Here is a 16,318-nt window from a genome sequence, read left to right as displayed (position 1 = left end):
TTTGGGCGGTGCCTGTCACCGGCAGGTGAAGCCACCGGGGGATGCGCTACCGGCGAATGCTACGCACGGCGTCTTATATGGAGACGTCAAGTCATGCCTGCTACTGGCAGGTGATGCACTGCGGCTCTGGTGGAGGTGTCATGTTTAGCCTGTTGTTGTCGGATCAAAAGTGGTGCGACAGTAGCAGGAGGCAGGCGGTATGGGACGTCTGTGTCTTCCGTTGTCTCCTCCAGAGGTATCCGGCTATCGAGGTGTCGGTAGACGGATAATGGTGGATGGTACAGACGGCTTCAGCGACGAGTTTATGCACTCTGGTGGAAACACAAGATCTTCGATCAGACTATGTCGTCGCGCGCTGTGTCGTGTCCTTGCTAAAGATGGTGGCTTGAAGCTTGGCTTTGGGGATGAGAATCTGAAGTTCAACCATATGGTGGACTCGCCATCATCGGCGCACGTGCGGCGATTCCTTTTTGAAGGCATAGCCTAGGAGTTGTGTATTTTCGTTTATGTTGTGTCTTGTATCATAGGGATTAGTGGCTATCTGGGGGAGGTACTGTTGCGAGGTATACGGCCTTAGGGTTTATTTTTTGATTTATTTCCGGATCGATGGTGTTTAGTTGCTGGATTTTACACTATTAATAATATATGGCTGCATGCATCATGTTGATGCAGAGGTCAGGGGTTATCCTCCTTTTCATGGTTGAGAAGAATGGGGATAGGGACTTAGAGAACAAGAAGATGGGGGCAAGGACGGAGCTCTAGTATTGACATTGGTGTCAACTGTGAGTTTTAGAATTTCTTCACTAAATTTGCACTGACAAGTGTTAATTTGGGATGACACCATTGCTATGGAGCTAAGCTGTACGATCTTTGTAACTTCGTCTCTGGACGTGTGTGGGGGTGGGGGAGGGGGTGGAGGGGTATGCGGTCCATTCTTTCGTGCATATGCCAATTTTTGGACCTGACGTTCAAGATTCATGCGTCTCATTCGCTGGGAATCATAAAAAATCTAATGTTCTCCAGTTAACATTTTCCTAACAAGTTTGCAAGGCTACATGTTGCTTAAAAAATAGATCTTTTTTCAACATAGTACAATCATAGGCGCTCACATACGCATAAATTACACTCACCCATATAAACGCACGCGCGCACATTTTATCCTCACAGACACTTTATAATCGATGGAAATATCTCCTCCCACTGAACGAATATGGCGGAAAGTCTAAAATAAATCCAAGAAAATACGTACACCGGTGTCAAGTCTCGGACCTGAACCCTGATGGACTAGTTCCACCACAAGAAAGCTAACATCTAAGTTACCCTCTGTTCACAATCTTCCTGATCGTACTCGCTCGACCTTCTCTTGCAGTTGGGCCTGGCGAAGAAATGATCAGTACTCCTTCGAGAGCCCCCGCAAGGGTCACTTTGGGTGCATTGGGAGCACGCCACTTGGAGTGCTCTCAGCCGCCGCCACGTGTCGCGCTCTGGACGCTCCCTCCGATTTTTTTTTCTATACGCATTTTAGTCTTTCTATGTTTTTTCGTCTATTTTGCCTTTTCGGTTTTCTCCCGGTTTTTCTTACATTTTGGACCAAAAAAATTTGCGTGAAAAAACGCCTCTCCCCCCTTACGCGAGAGGCGTGGATTTAGTTCTTGTGAAGGCACGGATTTACTTCCGTGAGACGTGCCTCTCGGAAAGGGGATTTTTTTTCTATTTTTCACCTTTCGCGAGAGACGTGGATTTGCTTCCGCAAGAGACACAGTCGTGCCTCTCGGAGAAGGAAACAAATGCGTTTTTTTCGGGAGAGGTACGGATTTGCTTCCGCGACAGGCACAATCGTGCCTCTCGGAAGAGGGGGAAAATGTGTTTTCTTTTTTTTCTTAATTGAGAGGCACGATCGTGCCTCTCGAAAAAGGAGAAAAAAAAGGGAAAAACGTGTTTTTTTCTTCTGGAAGAGACGTGGATTTAATTCTCTTGGAGGTAGGGATTTTCTTTCGCGAGAGGCACAGTCTCTCGGAAAAGGAAACAAACATGTTTTTTCTTCCGTGAGAGGCACGAATTTACTTCTCGTGAAGACACGGAATTGCCTTCGCGAGAGGCATAGTCGTGCTACTCGAAATGGAAAGAAACGTGTTTTTTTCTTTCCGTGAGAGGCACGGATTTATTTCTCATGGAGGCACGGATTTGCTTCCGCGAGAAACGTGCCTTTGGAGAAGGGAAAAAAGAGGCACTGATTTACTTCTTGTAGAGGAACGGATTTACTTCCGTGAGAGGCACAGTTGTGCCTCCTTGGAAAGGAAAAAACGTGCTCCTGATTTGCTTTTTTTCATTCGATTTTTTTCATGAAAAAATGTTCGTAGAAACCTATTAACATGGGATCATTGTTTTGAAAATCTCGACGCGAGGAATCTAACGGTGAAAACGGTTCAGGATTTGAACGTAAAGTTTAAGTGATAAAACAAAAAAGTAAAACTCCCAGGTTGTAACAAATGACACGCATACGGTACGCCACTCTTCGCAACCTCAAAGATGGGAGTGATCTTTACAAAGAGTATTTCTTAATTGAGAAAAGATTAGAGTCAGCCGACCGATCACGCATACGCAACCGTCAGATACGAGCTTGACCTGTCGACGCACAACCAGCCAGGACCTCCACCACTGGACGTGTGCCTATGCCACTTATAATTTTTCTGTAACATTATCTGTGTTGTAGAAGTCCTTCCGCAACAACACCCATGTTGCAAAAAAAGTTAAAGCAAAAAATATTCTGCAACATCATCTATGTTGCAGAAGTCCTTCCGCAACAATATATATGTTGGCAAAAAGTTAATACAAAATAAATTATGCAACATCATCTGTGCTGCAAAAGCCCTTCCGCAACGACACTCATGTTTTAAAAGAGTTCGGACAAAGAATACTCTGCAACAAAACCTCTGTTGGAAATGTTTGTGCAACAAGATCTCTGTTGTAAAGAATTCTGCAACATTCGCTTTGTTGCAATAGTGAGGAAGGGGTCGGGCCGCTGGATAACCCTGATCAAACGGATGCAGAGGAGGCGGATCTTTTCAAAATAATGTGACGCCCCCGATTCAATCGTACACTAATCATACACGCAAATGTGTACGATCAAGATCAAGAACTCACGGGAAGATATCACAACACAACTCTAGCCACAAATTAAAATAATACAAGCTTTATATTACAAGCCAGGGGCCTCGAGGGCTCGAATACTCAAGAGTCAGCGGAAGCAACAATATCTGAGTACAGCCATAAGTTAGACAAGTTTGCCTTAAGAAGGCTAGCACAAAAACAACAACGATCAAAAAGGCAAGGCCTCCTGCCTGGGAGCCTCCTAACTAGTCCTGGTCGTCGGCGGTCTTCACGTAGTAGTAGGCACCCTCGGGGTAGTAGCAGTCGTCAAAGGTGGCATCTGGCTCTTGGACTCCACCATCTGGTTGCAACAACCAGAAAGAAGAAAGAAGGGGGAAAAGGGGTAGCAAAGCAACCGTGAGTACTCATCCAAAGTACTCGCAAGCAAGGATCTACACTACTTATGCATCGGTATCAATGAAAGGGGTAGTATCTGTGGACTAACTACAGAATGCCAGAATAAGAGCGGGGGGAAGCTAGTCCTATCGAAGACTAGCATCTTCTGGAAACCACCATCTTGCAGCAACAGGAGGGAGTAGAGTAGTATAACATAAGTCATATTTATGTTGTTGTATCAACGCTCCGGGATCCTTTCTCGACTCCCGAAGCAACATATCCAAATCATGCCTCAGCATCCAGTTCTAGTTGTATCGATCGGGATACAACTCCGAGTGTCCGTTATCGTAGGACAGGCTATCGATATATGTTTTCTTCCTTGCAGAGGTGCACCAACTTACCCACCACGCTCGATTAACTCCGGCCGGACACACTTTCCTGGGTTATGCCCGGCCTCGGCCAAACAATACGCCGCAACCCGACCTAGGCTTAATAGAGAGATCAGCACGCCGGACTAAACCTATGCCCCCAGGGGTCTTGGGCCATCGCCCCGGGAACTCCTGCACGTTGCGAGGGCGGCCGGTGAGCAGACGTAGCTACCTCCTTAAAAGGCAGGTGCTTACGCAGGGCAACCCCGCACGCGTCGCTCAGTCGCTAACGTCCATTAAGCTTCGGCTGATGCATACGACGCAGAATGCCCATACTATGCCCACGTGATGATTAGTGCTATCAGGCCAGAGGCCCCTTGGATCAAATATCCAAATCGTAGTGGATTAGGAACGCGCGGTAACAAGCAGAGACTCACGAAAGATGTGACCCCGTCGCCCCATCTCGAGGACTTGCGGCAAGGGCTAAGAATGCCCGGCCACGCCTCATAATTATCTCGCGGGCACCTTCCAGGTCAACCCGACTCCACATCACTCGCAATTAAGCTCGCGCGGGTACCCCTCAGGGCCGACCCGTCTTTAGTAACATGGTTCAGTGTAAAGTCATAGTAACCATAGTAACTATGTGTCTAACGCCAAGGGGAACCCTGAGGAACCACCCTTGATGGATTCCACTCGATGTAATCATCAAGGTGAACATAAGAGGAACCACCCTCGAGGTTCACACTTGAGGGGTTGCACGACAGAGTCATATCGGAAGTGGTTAAGGCGGAATCACCCTCGATGACCACGCCAAATAGCTACACTATAGGATTAATATCAGAAGTGCTGATGAGGTCTCACCCTCGGCACTCGATAGTAACCCAGTAGTGTCGAGCAACTAATATAAGGGGAAAGTGATGTGCGGTGTCGGGGCCTGGTCTTCGATCCCGTTGATCGGGTCTTCGATGATGAAGCAGGGGCAACAAGGACAAGGTGGGGTCACTGATGGATCACTAACCAACCTGTACTAAGAAGTTTAGGATAAGCAGGTAAGGTACAACAGCAGATACAAAAGCAGGCTATGCATCAGAATAGGAGCAAGCAATTACAATTGTAAAATCTAATGCAAGCATGACAGAATGGAATGGGCGATATCGGGATGATCAAAAAGGGGGGGCTTGCCTGGAAGCTCTGCTGAAAAAGAAGTGTTGTCGTTGACGTAGTCGACCACAGGGGCAACATCGGTCTCGGGGTCTACCGGAGGGAAGAGGGGGAAGAAACAGTAAATATAAAGTAAACATAGCATCACAAGGCATAACATGGCAATACGCAGTGCAAGGAGTGTTCTAACGTAGTGTTGCACGATATAGGTGAAGGGGGAATTCAACCGGGAAGGTATTCCCGGTTCCGGACGTGTGTTAGACAAATTAACCGGAGGGGGAATGTTCCATGTTCATATAGTTAGAGGCATCTGACAGGTAAACGGACAGCGTATTCGGATTCATCTCGTCGTTCTGAGCAACTTTCATGTAGAAAACATTTTCATCCGAGCTACGGTTATTTTTCTATGATTTTTCAAAGATTTTAGCATTCCCAGAAATTATTTAAATTAACAGAAATGAAAAAACGACATGAGCATGACACCAGCAGGTCAACAGACCCGCTGACTGGTCAAACTGACCAGTGGGTCCCACCTGTCATAGACAGTAGGGCTAACGGAGGTTAACCTAAACTAAGTAAGTTAATTAATTAGAAGGGGCCCACCTGTTAGTGTCTAATTAGGTCAATTAAATTAGCTTAATTAACTTCGTTAATTAAGGGTGTGGGCCCCATTTGTCAGTTGCATGGGCCGGTCCAGTCAGCATGGTGGACCGGGTCAACAGGCCGGATGGGCCCCTGGGGCCTACGGGTCAGTGACCCAGGGGGTGGCCCCAGGTCGTCCACGTCAGCGGGCGGCGTTGACGCGCGGGCGACGACCTCCAGGACGGCGGCGCGGCTCGGCCACGGTCGGAAAACGGCCACCGGGGACCGTTTGGACCGCCGCGAGCACCTACAGGTGCAGGGGGCGGCGTGCTTCCAGCTAGGGCATCAGTGGGTTCGAGGGCTGGCCGGAGTGGCGCCGGCGACGAGCAGAGGTGGCGGTGGCGTTCGGGGGCGCGTCGGGAAAAGCCTACGGGGCACCAAATTGACCGCGGCTGGTCGCGTTCAAACGTGGACTCGATGACGCGCCGCGTGGTGTGGTCGGTTGGACTCAGGGGTGACCGGAACTGCGTCGGCGACGAGTGGAGGCGGTGGTGGTTTTCGGGCGATCGACGCAACGGCAGCAGCAGCGCGCAAGAGCGCGAACTAAAGGGCGTGGGAGGTACTACGCAACACGGCGAGCGCGTTGGGCACCAGCCCGTGACCAAATGGTCGACGGAGACACGCCGGCGACGTGCCCGGGCGGCGGCGCGGTCGGGAGCTGCGGAGAAAGTAGCTAGCGAGCGTGCGAGAGCGACCAGAGAGATGGGGAAGGAAGAGGGGCTCACCAAGCGGCACACACGATGGCCCTTGGAGGATTAGGAGCAGTAGCGGGCGTCGCCGGAGCCGGTGAAGAACGGCGATAGTTGGAGATGGGGACGATGGGGATCCGGTTCTTCGGTGCCTCCCAGCTCCAGCTGAGGCCACCAGTCGAAGGAGTCGACCCCGGCGGAGCTCACCGACAGGGTCAGCGGGCGCGGGGCCACCGGTGGCCGCGACAACGACGGAGGGCAGCGGCGACTGCGCTCGGGCGTCGATGGGGAACCAGGGGGAGAGGAAGTGAGGGGGTGGATCTTGGAGGAGGGCATGCGAGTGGGGGAGTGGGTGTGGGGGTAGGTGAGGGGGGAACTTGAGGCGTCGGGGCCTTATCCCCTCGACGCCGGCGAGCTGGTGTGGCTACGCGCGCTCGGCCGTGCTCCTGGTCGGTTGTACAGGAGAGGGAGAAGGCGACCGGGGGAGGGTTGGGACGGTCGATCTAGTCGGGCTGCCTTGGCCTTTCGGGCCCAGGGGGTCTTTTTTTTTCTTTTCGCCTTTTCTCCTGTTAGGTTTCTGTTTTCTTTTTGTTTTATTTAAAATAGAGACAGAGGGAAAATTTTGGGCTACCAAAATACTTTGAAACATTGTGGGACTAGGCCACTTAAATTCTTTGTACTGTTTGGCACTGACATAAAAAGTTTGAGGGGCAACTAAATCCATTTGGATTTTTCACAAGTAAAATAGCATCTTAAAATGTTGAAACGGCGTTGTTTTATTTGCTATAGTCCATATTTGCTTGGAGGTGATGTTGTTTTCCTCAACAATCATTTGTTATGGAATTTTGTCTAAATGATGAACTATTTTGCAGCAACTTTTATGCAACTCCAAATTTCACTTGCAAATTGAATTTGCTTTGAAAGTGGAATTTTCAAAGGATATTTAAATCAAAGGTGATCAAGCACTGTTTAGTAAAATTATTAGCTTGATCACAGAGGGTTACTGTAGCATGACACTGGGGGTGTTACAAATCTCCTCTACTACAAGAAATCTCATCCCGAGATTTAAGAGGTGGAGTAAGGGGAAAGGAATTGGTTATGAAATTCTAATGAATCTTCTTGTTCTTGTTGCTCTCATCGAAGAGGTTGATCCATAACGTTGATGTCTTCAATTCACTGTATCAGGGCATCATGATGAAGTCCTCGTCCTTTTTTCAGAAACTCCATCGTACTTATGAATAGGGTATAAGGGTAAAACTATAAGGACGGATGTCTGAAAGGATTTGCATCCGGTAATTATCTCAAGGAAGGAGATTTAGAAGCACCAGGAAACAAATTAAGAGTGCTATAAGGAGGTTCAACAAGTTTCAACCAGGTACGCATCAAGCTGATGCCTATAATAGGTGATGAAGGGATTCAGAGCAATGAAGAATAATGTTGCCTCTGATACCGGAATGAAACATGGTGAGGAAGTTAGCTCGTGAATTACATATGAAGCCAAGTGCAAAGAATATTTTGGAATCAAGTCTGTACAAGAGAGTCAGGTTTCGATCCTGTGGAACTGTAGGCTATGGGCTCACCATGTGGGTTAACAGCAGGAAGGCGTTAACATTTTGCACGGTCATGATTGAGGGTGTCCAGGACTTAGGGGTCCTCGGGCGTCCGGCCCGTTAGACGTGGGTCGGACTGATGGGCTATGAAGATGCTAGACCGAAGACTCTCTCCCGTGTCCGGATGGGACTCTCCTTGGCGTGGAAGGCAAGCTTGGCGTCTGGATATGAAGATGTAACACCCCCAGTGTCATGCTACAGTAATCCCCTGTTAATGGTGCCATGTCATCATGTTACTGTTGCTAACCTTCACTTGATCCAAATCACAATTCAAATTCAAATCCAATCTAAAGTAAAAAAAATCATATTTGTCAGATATGAAAACTAAAATGTTCACCATGTGGAAAATAATCATTTGTTAATATTGGTGGTGAACCAACATTTTTGCAAGGTGTTTAAATGGCCTAAACCAATTAAAGCAGTGGCTAAAACAATAGATTAAATGGCTTTTTAATTTATAAAAATTGCAACCTTTTTCAAAAGCCTCACAATCTTTTTGTGGCAGTGCACAATAATTCTTTGGTATTGTTTTAGCCAGTGGCATAATTTTGCAAAGTCATTAGTGGCTAAAAGAAAAGGCAAAAGCTGCTGGAAAAAGGAAAAACAAAAGAAAAAGAAAAGGAAAAGCAGAGGAGAGAGAGAACCCCCTGCCCCCTGGACCTCAACCAACCCGACCGGCCCAGCCGGCCCAGCTCCCCGCACCGCGCCCCCTTAATGTTCCTCGATCGCGCGTCGCTACAGGGCGCGGTCGCCACCGGACCCCCTCGCCGGCGTCGAGGGGAGGATAAGGCCTCCACGCCCCGGGCGCCTCGGGCCTCCTCCCCCACCTACCTCCACCCACTCCCAGCTTCCCCTCGCCCTCTCCGCCCGCTCCTCGCCTCTCCCCCTCGTTCCCCATCGAAGCTCGAGCGCGGTCGCCGCCGTTCTCCGTCGTCCCCGCGGCCACCGGCGTCCCCGAGCCCGGCAACCGAGCCTGGGAGGTGCGCCGTCCTCCGCTTCACCGTCCTCGTCCATCAGCTGGACTCGGGGAGGTCGGCGACGTCGGCATCGCCCTCTTCCCCTTCTCGGTGGTCATCGGCGATCACCGGAGCCACAGGCCTCCCTCTGCGCTCCCGAACCCCGAAAGGCCTCCGTGTGCCTGCCATGTAAGCTCTTCCTCCCCGTCCTTGCTCCGTTTCCTCCTTCCCTAGCTAGCTGGCCGTAAGCGCTGGCTCCGCCGTCCGCCATTGCTGCCGCGCACGAGCTCCCGAGCTCCTCCTGCTCCGTCTAGTCCCCGTAGCGCACTCTTGGAGGACTGCTGCTCCCGCCTAGCCCTTTCGCCTGAGCTCCGTAGCACCTTTTCCTCCGTCGACCGTAGCCGCTCCGCCGTAGACCTCGTCGCCGGCGACGTTTCCGGCCAGGTCCAGCGATGCCACCACCACCACTCGACGTGCGGTCGAGTGACCGTTCGGACGTGCCCAGCCGCACCCCTTTCCGTGCCCCGTAAGCATTTTCCGGCCAACTCCGGCGACGCACCGCCGCGGGTAGGCTCGTCGGCATCACTCTGTCACCTGTGCTGACATGGCGCCGACGTGGCACCGCCTAGGCCACTGGCTAGTGGGCCCAATGGATCCCGCTGGCCGGGTTGACCCAGTCCACCCGATGACTGGTTTTTGACCAGTCGCTGACATGCGGGCCCCACTGCCTTAATCAATGTTTTATTTATTTAAAATTATTTAGTTAACTTAATGAGACACTGACATGTGGGGCCCAGTTGCTAATTAACATCATATTAGTTTTAAATAAACTCTGTTAAGGCATCTGTCTATGACAAGTGGGCCCTACTGGTCATTTTGACCAGTCAACCGCACTGTTGACTGCTGACGTCACACATAGGTCATGCTGACGTCTTTTTCCTTTTCTGTTAATTTAAATAATTCCAGAAATGTTTAAAACTTTGAAAATTAATATAAAATAATCCGTAACTCCGATGAAAATGTTTTCTTCATGAAAGTTGCTCAGAAAAACGTGACGAATCCGAATACACGGTCCGTTCACCTGTCACATGCCTATAACTAACTAAACATGGTACATTCCCCCTCTGGTCATCTGTGCGACACAGGTCCGGAACCGGGAAAACATTCCCAGTTGAATTCCCCCTTCACCTATATCGTGGAGCCGTACGTTAGGTCACACCCGGCACATCATATTGCCATGTTATGCTTTGTGATGCTATGTTTGCTTTATATTCATTGTTTCTTCCCCCTCTTCTCTCCGGTAGACCCCGAGACCGATGCCGCCCCTGTGATCGACTACATCACCGACGACCCTTCTTCCCTTTCAGCGGAGCTTCCAGGCAAGCCCCCCCTTTGATCATCCCGATATCGCCCATTCCATTCTCTCATGCTTGCATTAGATTTTGCTACTGTTATTGTTTGCTCCTATTTTGATGCATAGCCTGCTTTTGTAACCTGCTTATTGTTACCTTACATGCTTATCCTAAACTGCTTAGTATAGGTTGATTAGTGATCCATCAGTGACCCCCACCTTGTCCTTGTTGCCCCTGCTTCATCATCGACGACTCGATCAACGTGATCGACGACCAGCCCGACACCTCACATCACATCACGCCCCTTTTGTTGCTCGACTCTGAAGTGTTACCATCGAGTGCCGAGGGTGGAACCTCATACATCACTCCTGATGAGATCTCTGTAGCTTTTCGGTCGTGGTCATGGAGGGTGATTTCCTCCTTAACCACTTCCGATATGACTCTGTCGTGCAACCCCTCAAGTGTGAACCTCGAGGGTGGTTCCTCTTACGTTCACCTTGATGATTACATCGACTGGAGGGTACCCGAGAGTTGAATACGAGGCGTGGCGGGGCATTCTTAGCCCTTGCCGCAAGTCCTCGAGACGGGGCGACGGGGTCACATCTTTCGTGAGTCTCTGCTTGTTACCGCGCGTTCCTAATCCTCTACGATTTGGATATTTGATCCGAGGGGCCTCTGGCATGATAGCACTAACCATCACGTGGGCATAGTATGGGCGTTCTGCGTCGTATACATCAGCCGAAGCTTAATAGACGTGAGCGACTGAGCGGTGCGCACCGGGTTGTACTGGTAAGCACCTACCTTTTTGAAGGAGGCAGCTAGTTCTGCTCACCGGCCGCGTTCACAACATGCAGGAGTTCCCAGGGCAATGGCCCATGACCCCTGGGGGCATAGGTTTAGTCCGGTGTGTTGACCTCTCTATTAAGCATAGGTCGTGTTGCGGCATATTGTTTGGCCGAGGCCTGGCATGACCCAGGAAAGTGTGTCCGGCCGGATTTAATTGAGCGTGGTGGTTAAGTTGGTGCACCCTTGCAGGGAAGAAAACATCTATTGGTAGCCTATCCTACGGTAACAGACACTTGGAGTTGTATCCCGATCGATATAATTAGAACTGGATACTTGAGGTGATAACTGGATAGTATGGCTCTGGGATTGCTTTCTCGCAAGGAGTCGAGAAAGGATCTCTGGCCGAGGTTGATAACACTACTACTTTACTTTATGCTACTCTTATCTCTTCTGATGCTGCAAGATGCTTGGAGCTGCTTGAAGATGCCAGTCTTCGATAGGCTAGGCTTTCCCCCTTCTATTCTGGCATTCTGCAGTTCAGTCCACAGATACAACCCATTTCATTGATACCGATGCATATGTAGTGTAGATCCTTGCTTGCGAGTACTTTGGATGAGTACTCACGGTTGCTTTCCTCCCCCTTTTCCCCCCTTTCTTCTTCTTTCCAGTTGATGCAACCAGATGTCGGAGCCCAGGAGCCAGATGCCACCGTTGATGCCTACTACTACATGGAGACCGCCGACGACCAGGAGTAGTTAGGAGGCTCCCAGGCAGGAGGCCTTGCCTTTTCGATCGATGTTGCTTTTGTGCTAGCCTTCTTAAGGCAGACTTGTCTAACCTATGTCTGTACTCAGATATTGTTGCTTCCGCTGACTCTTGTGTATTCGAGCTTATGTATTCGAGCCCTCTGGCTTGTAATATAAAGCTTGTATCTTTTTAATTTGTGTCTAGAGTGGTGTTGTGATATCTTCCCATGAGTCCTTGATCTTGATCGTAGGCATTTGCGTGTATGATTAGTGTACGATTGAGTTGAGGGCGTCACAAGTTGGTATCAGAGCCGACTGCCTGTAGGTAGCCCCCCTTCCAACTCCTTGGCCGAAGTCGAGTCTAGTCACTACAAAACTTTACTAACATGGCTGTGTGACTTACGGGCCCACGTTGCCATTGGGTGGTATTAGGATCTTTTATTCCTCGTCTATACTCTGGGATTCTGATCTCTCTTCTATTCGGGTTAAATGATTTTGCTAACTCTAACTCTAGGTTCTCGTTACTACTCCCTAGCGGAGAGCCCCTCATTCCAGATGATCGCCTGCTTCACCAGAAGATTCCGAAGATACTTTGCAATGTTCTCTCGAGAACTGGTGCTCATCGCTTTCGTAACTGTCTTCCACCGTCAACTCTATGGAATACTACATATCCTTGCTGTTCATACCTTCGTCCCCAGTTGCTCTTGTTATTACCAGATGCCTCGAAATACTCTTCATTGTTCCGAGAATACTTTGTGCCTACTGCCTTACAGTTCCATGTCGCCGGGTTACAGTTATGAATACCCTACAGATAATTCCTCACCCTTACCAGGGATTCGTTCATCCCGAGTTGTTCATGTGTTTCACAAAAGTCTTCAAAATACGATTCGATCTTCCAAAAATCTTTAGCAACCTATTGCTCTTGAAATTCTTGCTAGCTTGCTTATGGTTAATCCCATAAGTCTAGTAATCTTATTGGCATCCTTTGTCACTATCATTTTGATTCCAATAATTGAACTGGTGCGCGAATGCACGCAATCATTAGTTGATCCTTATAAATTACCTTCGGCTCAGACGTCACCCCGGACATGAGCTGGTTCTCGGTCAATCTAACATTGATTGATTGTCAATCTACGTCTATTCAACTTACTTGTCTTTTGATCAGAGCCTCTGCTTCTGATCCCCCGATTTGGAAATCTTAATTCCTTTGTATTTAAGCTTTGAAATTATCCATGTAGTTCTATATTCCGATGCCCTGGCATTACTTCTTCTGGTTAAACATTGATACTCATGTCAGATTCTTTATGGTCCGCTAGATCCTTTGGTGGATATTATCCAGCAGCTCCACATATTTAAAATCCTTGTGAGTCTTCCCCTGATACACAATGCCTTTGGTAAATTGTTTCCTCTCCTTTTGTCAACCATGCTCTACCATCGAGCTTGTGTTATTTACTCTTTAAGTTTGTGGCATATGTTCCTAATATGCCCCTATGGATTGAACCTATGCCTTCCCTAATCCGTGCGAACCCGAGAGTCTTCATGAGTCATACTCTTCTGGTGTTTTGCCAGATAACATTTCAACACTACAACTTCATCGAAAGCGAGAAGTAAATGAAATGATATGCATTGAAGAAGTGGGAGTCGACCTTGAACTTTGTGTTCATGCCCATGGACACGATGTAGATCTTATCATGGAAGCTTCTCTTAAAATTAATTATACCCATGGCATATGATCATCTTGTATCTGGGATTTGATCCTTTGCAACCGTGGTTCTGACCATGAGTGTTCCCCTTTGATTCCATTTCTCGGACAAGTTAAAGCACTTGTCTTCTACAGATCAATGCATCTCCGTAACCTCCATTTTGATCTTCCTTCGAGTATTACCCTCTGGTATCTCGAGAATATCACGGGACTACATAACTTCTTATGAGTTCTTCCTCAACTATTATTTCTCGCTGATTCCAATTTTTCACGGGTTCTGGGTTATTAGTGATGTGAGAACACCGATAAGTGAATTGATTCTGCACTATGATTCTATAACTCTAAGTAATTTTCGTTGCTTACGAGTTTAATAATCCTTCAAGTCATTCCTAGCCTGATTAGCTATATCATTATCGTACTAAATTTTTCAACTGTGCTACATGGTCCTTCTTCCCGGAGCACAATTTCCGACAATGAGCTAAGCTTACATCGATCTTCCTTGTCTTATCATTTTTCGCCTTGAACAGCAAGCTTGATTTCGAGTTTGTGTTGTACCCATGGTTCCAATAACCTTTCGCTCCATCATTCCTTTGACTTGATGTCATTGCCGATCGATTACATCTTCATGAAATCTCTTGACAAATGTGTCGTGATCATCACCAACATTCTGAGTTGTTCCAGGATATCAATCGAATTCATGATGACAAATACCATCGTTGCCCCCTTGATGAATTGTTCCTGAGCCCGCCGGCCACAAAATCATCTTTTTCTTGCTGAAATTGTATGACTTATTTTATAAGTTGTTCCGATGGATCCTTTGTGTATCCGAAGTCTGACCTTTCCCTCATGACCATGTCAACAATATCCCGAAGCATGTGTGTGGTACTCCGATCATCAACAAGAACATTGGGAGCGCAATGCTAACTTTTCTTGATCAATTATCCAAACACCATTGTATAGGTAAACCTCATAAATTCCTTGCCCCTTTGTCTAAATGGTTTAATACTTGGAGCCCTATCATGCTCTGCCTTTCCTTAGGAAAGTTATACTCTAATACTTGGGTATAAACACCTTTCCTTTCCATTGGTCTCATTATCATAATAATCACATTTTCCTTTCCATTGTTTTGTTTCACCTTTCTCGTAATTTAACTTGTCTGAGCAGAGATAAATCCCTGCTTAAGTAAGCACTTCGGTGTACAACTCTGTTAGTAAGACCCTGTTACTATTGTTGATGACATTCCAGTAACCACCGATGGACGAGAACTTTGCCTATTGGTCCGCCTCGTTCAACAAGCAGGAAAATGGTTCTCTTCGTCCCACGCCCTTGGTACCAAACTTTGTTGCCAACATAGCTGACAGGCTATCCTCTGACCTGCCTTGCTATCATGACCGTTCAAGATGTTAGCGCCTTCCTGCTTTTAACCCACATGGTGGGCCCATAACCCACAGTTCCACAAGATCGAAACCTGACTCTCCTGTACACCCTTGTTTCTAAGGTTATTTCGCACACTTGGCTTCATATGAAAATCCTGAGCCGCCTTCCGAGAGGCGATCTACTCTGGTATCAAACGCAATACTTATTCCCATTGCTCTGAACCCCTTTCACCCCTTGTTTCAGGCAACAAACGATTGTCTACCAGGTTGAAGCTTCTTATTGCACCTCACCTTGCTCTCGATGACTTTATTTAATTTCAACTCGAGAGATGCCTCTATGCCACGTTCACTGACATAGTCCCCACGTACCTATCTTGTGTTGAGCTCCGCCCTTCCCGAGTCTTTCCCCTTACTCCACCTCTTAAATCTCGGGACGAGATTTCTTGTAGTGGAGGAGATTTGTAACACCCCCAGTGTCATGCTACAGTAATCCCCAGTTAATGGTGCCATGTCATCATGTTACTGTTGCTAACCTTCACTTGATCCAAATTCAAATCCAATCTAAAATAAAAAATTCATATTTGTCACACATGAAAACTAAAATGTTCATCATGTGGCAAATAATCATTTGTTAATATTGGTGGTGAACCAACATTTTTGCAAGGGTTTAAATGGCCTAAACCAATTAAAGCAGTGGCTAAAACAATAGATTAAATGGCTTTTTAATTTATAAAAATTGCAACCTTTTTCAAAAGCCTCACAATCTTTTTGTGGCAGTGCAAAATAATTCTTTGGAATTGTTTTAGCCAGTGGCATAATTTTGCAAAGTCATTAGTGGCTAAAAGAAAAGGCAAAAGATGCTGGAAAAGGAAAAAGAAAAGAAAAAGAAAAGGAAAAGCAGATGAGAGAGAGAACCCCCTGCCCCCCTGGACCACAACCAGCCTGGCCGGCCCAGCCGGCCCAGCTCCCCGCACCGCGCCCCCTTCCTGTTCCTCAGTCGTGCGCCGCTATAGGGCGTGGTCGCCACCGGACCCCCTCGCCGGCGTCGAGGGGAGGATAAGGCCTCCACGCCCCCGGCGCCTCGGGCCTCCTACCCAACCTACCTCCACCCACTCCCAGCTTCCCCTCGCCCTCTCTGCCCGCTCCTCGCCTCTCCCCCTCGTTCCCCATCGACGCTCGAGCGCAGTCGCCGCCGTTCTCCGGCGTCCCTGCGGCCACCTACGTCCCCGAGCCCGGAAACCGAGCCTGGGAGGTGCACCGTCCTCCGCTTCGCCGTCCTCGTCCATCAGCTGGAGTCGGGGAGGTCGGCGACGTCGGCATCGCCCTCTTCCCCTTCTCGGTGGTCACCGGCGATCGCCGGAGCCACAGGCCTCCCTCTGTGCTCCCGAACCCCGAGAGGCCTCCGTGTGCCTGCCCCGTAAGCTCCGCCTCCTTCCTCCCCGTC

The sequence above is a fragment of the Triticum aestivum genome, chromosome 7D (assembly GCF_018294505.1).
Source record: "Triticum aestivum cultivar Chinese Spring chromosome 7D, IWGSC CS RefSeq v2.1, whole genome shotgun sequence".
Taxonomy (NCBI): Eukaryota; Viridiplantae; Streptophyta; class Magnoliopsida; order Poales; family Poaceae; genus Triticum; species Triticum aestivum.
The sequence above is the reverse complement of the archived record's forward strand: the minus strand, read 5'-3'. Positions refer to the sequence as shown.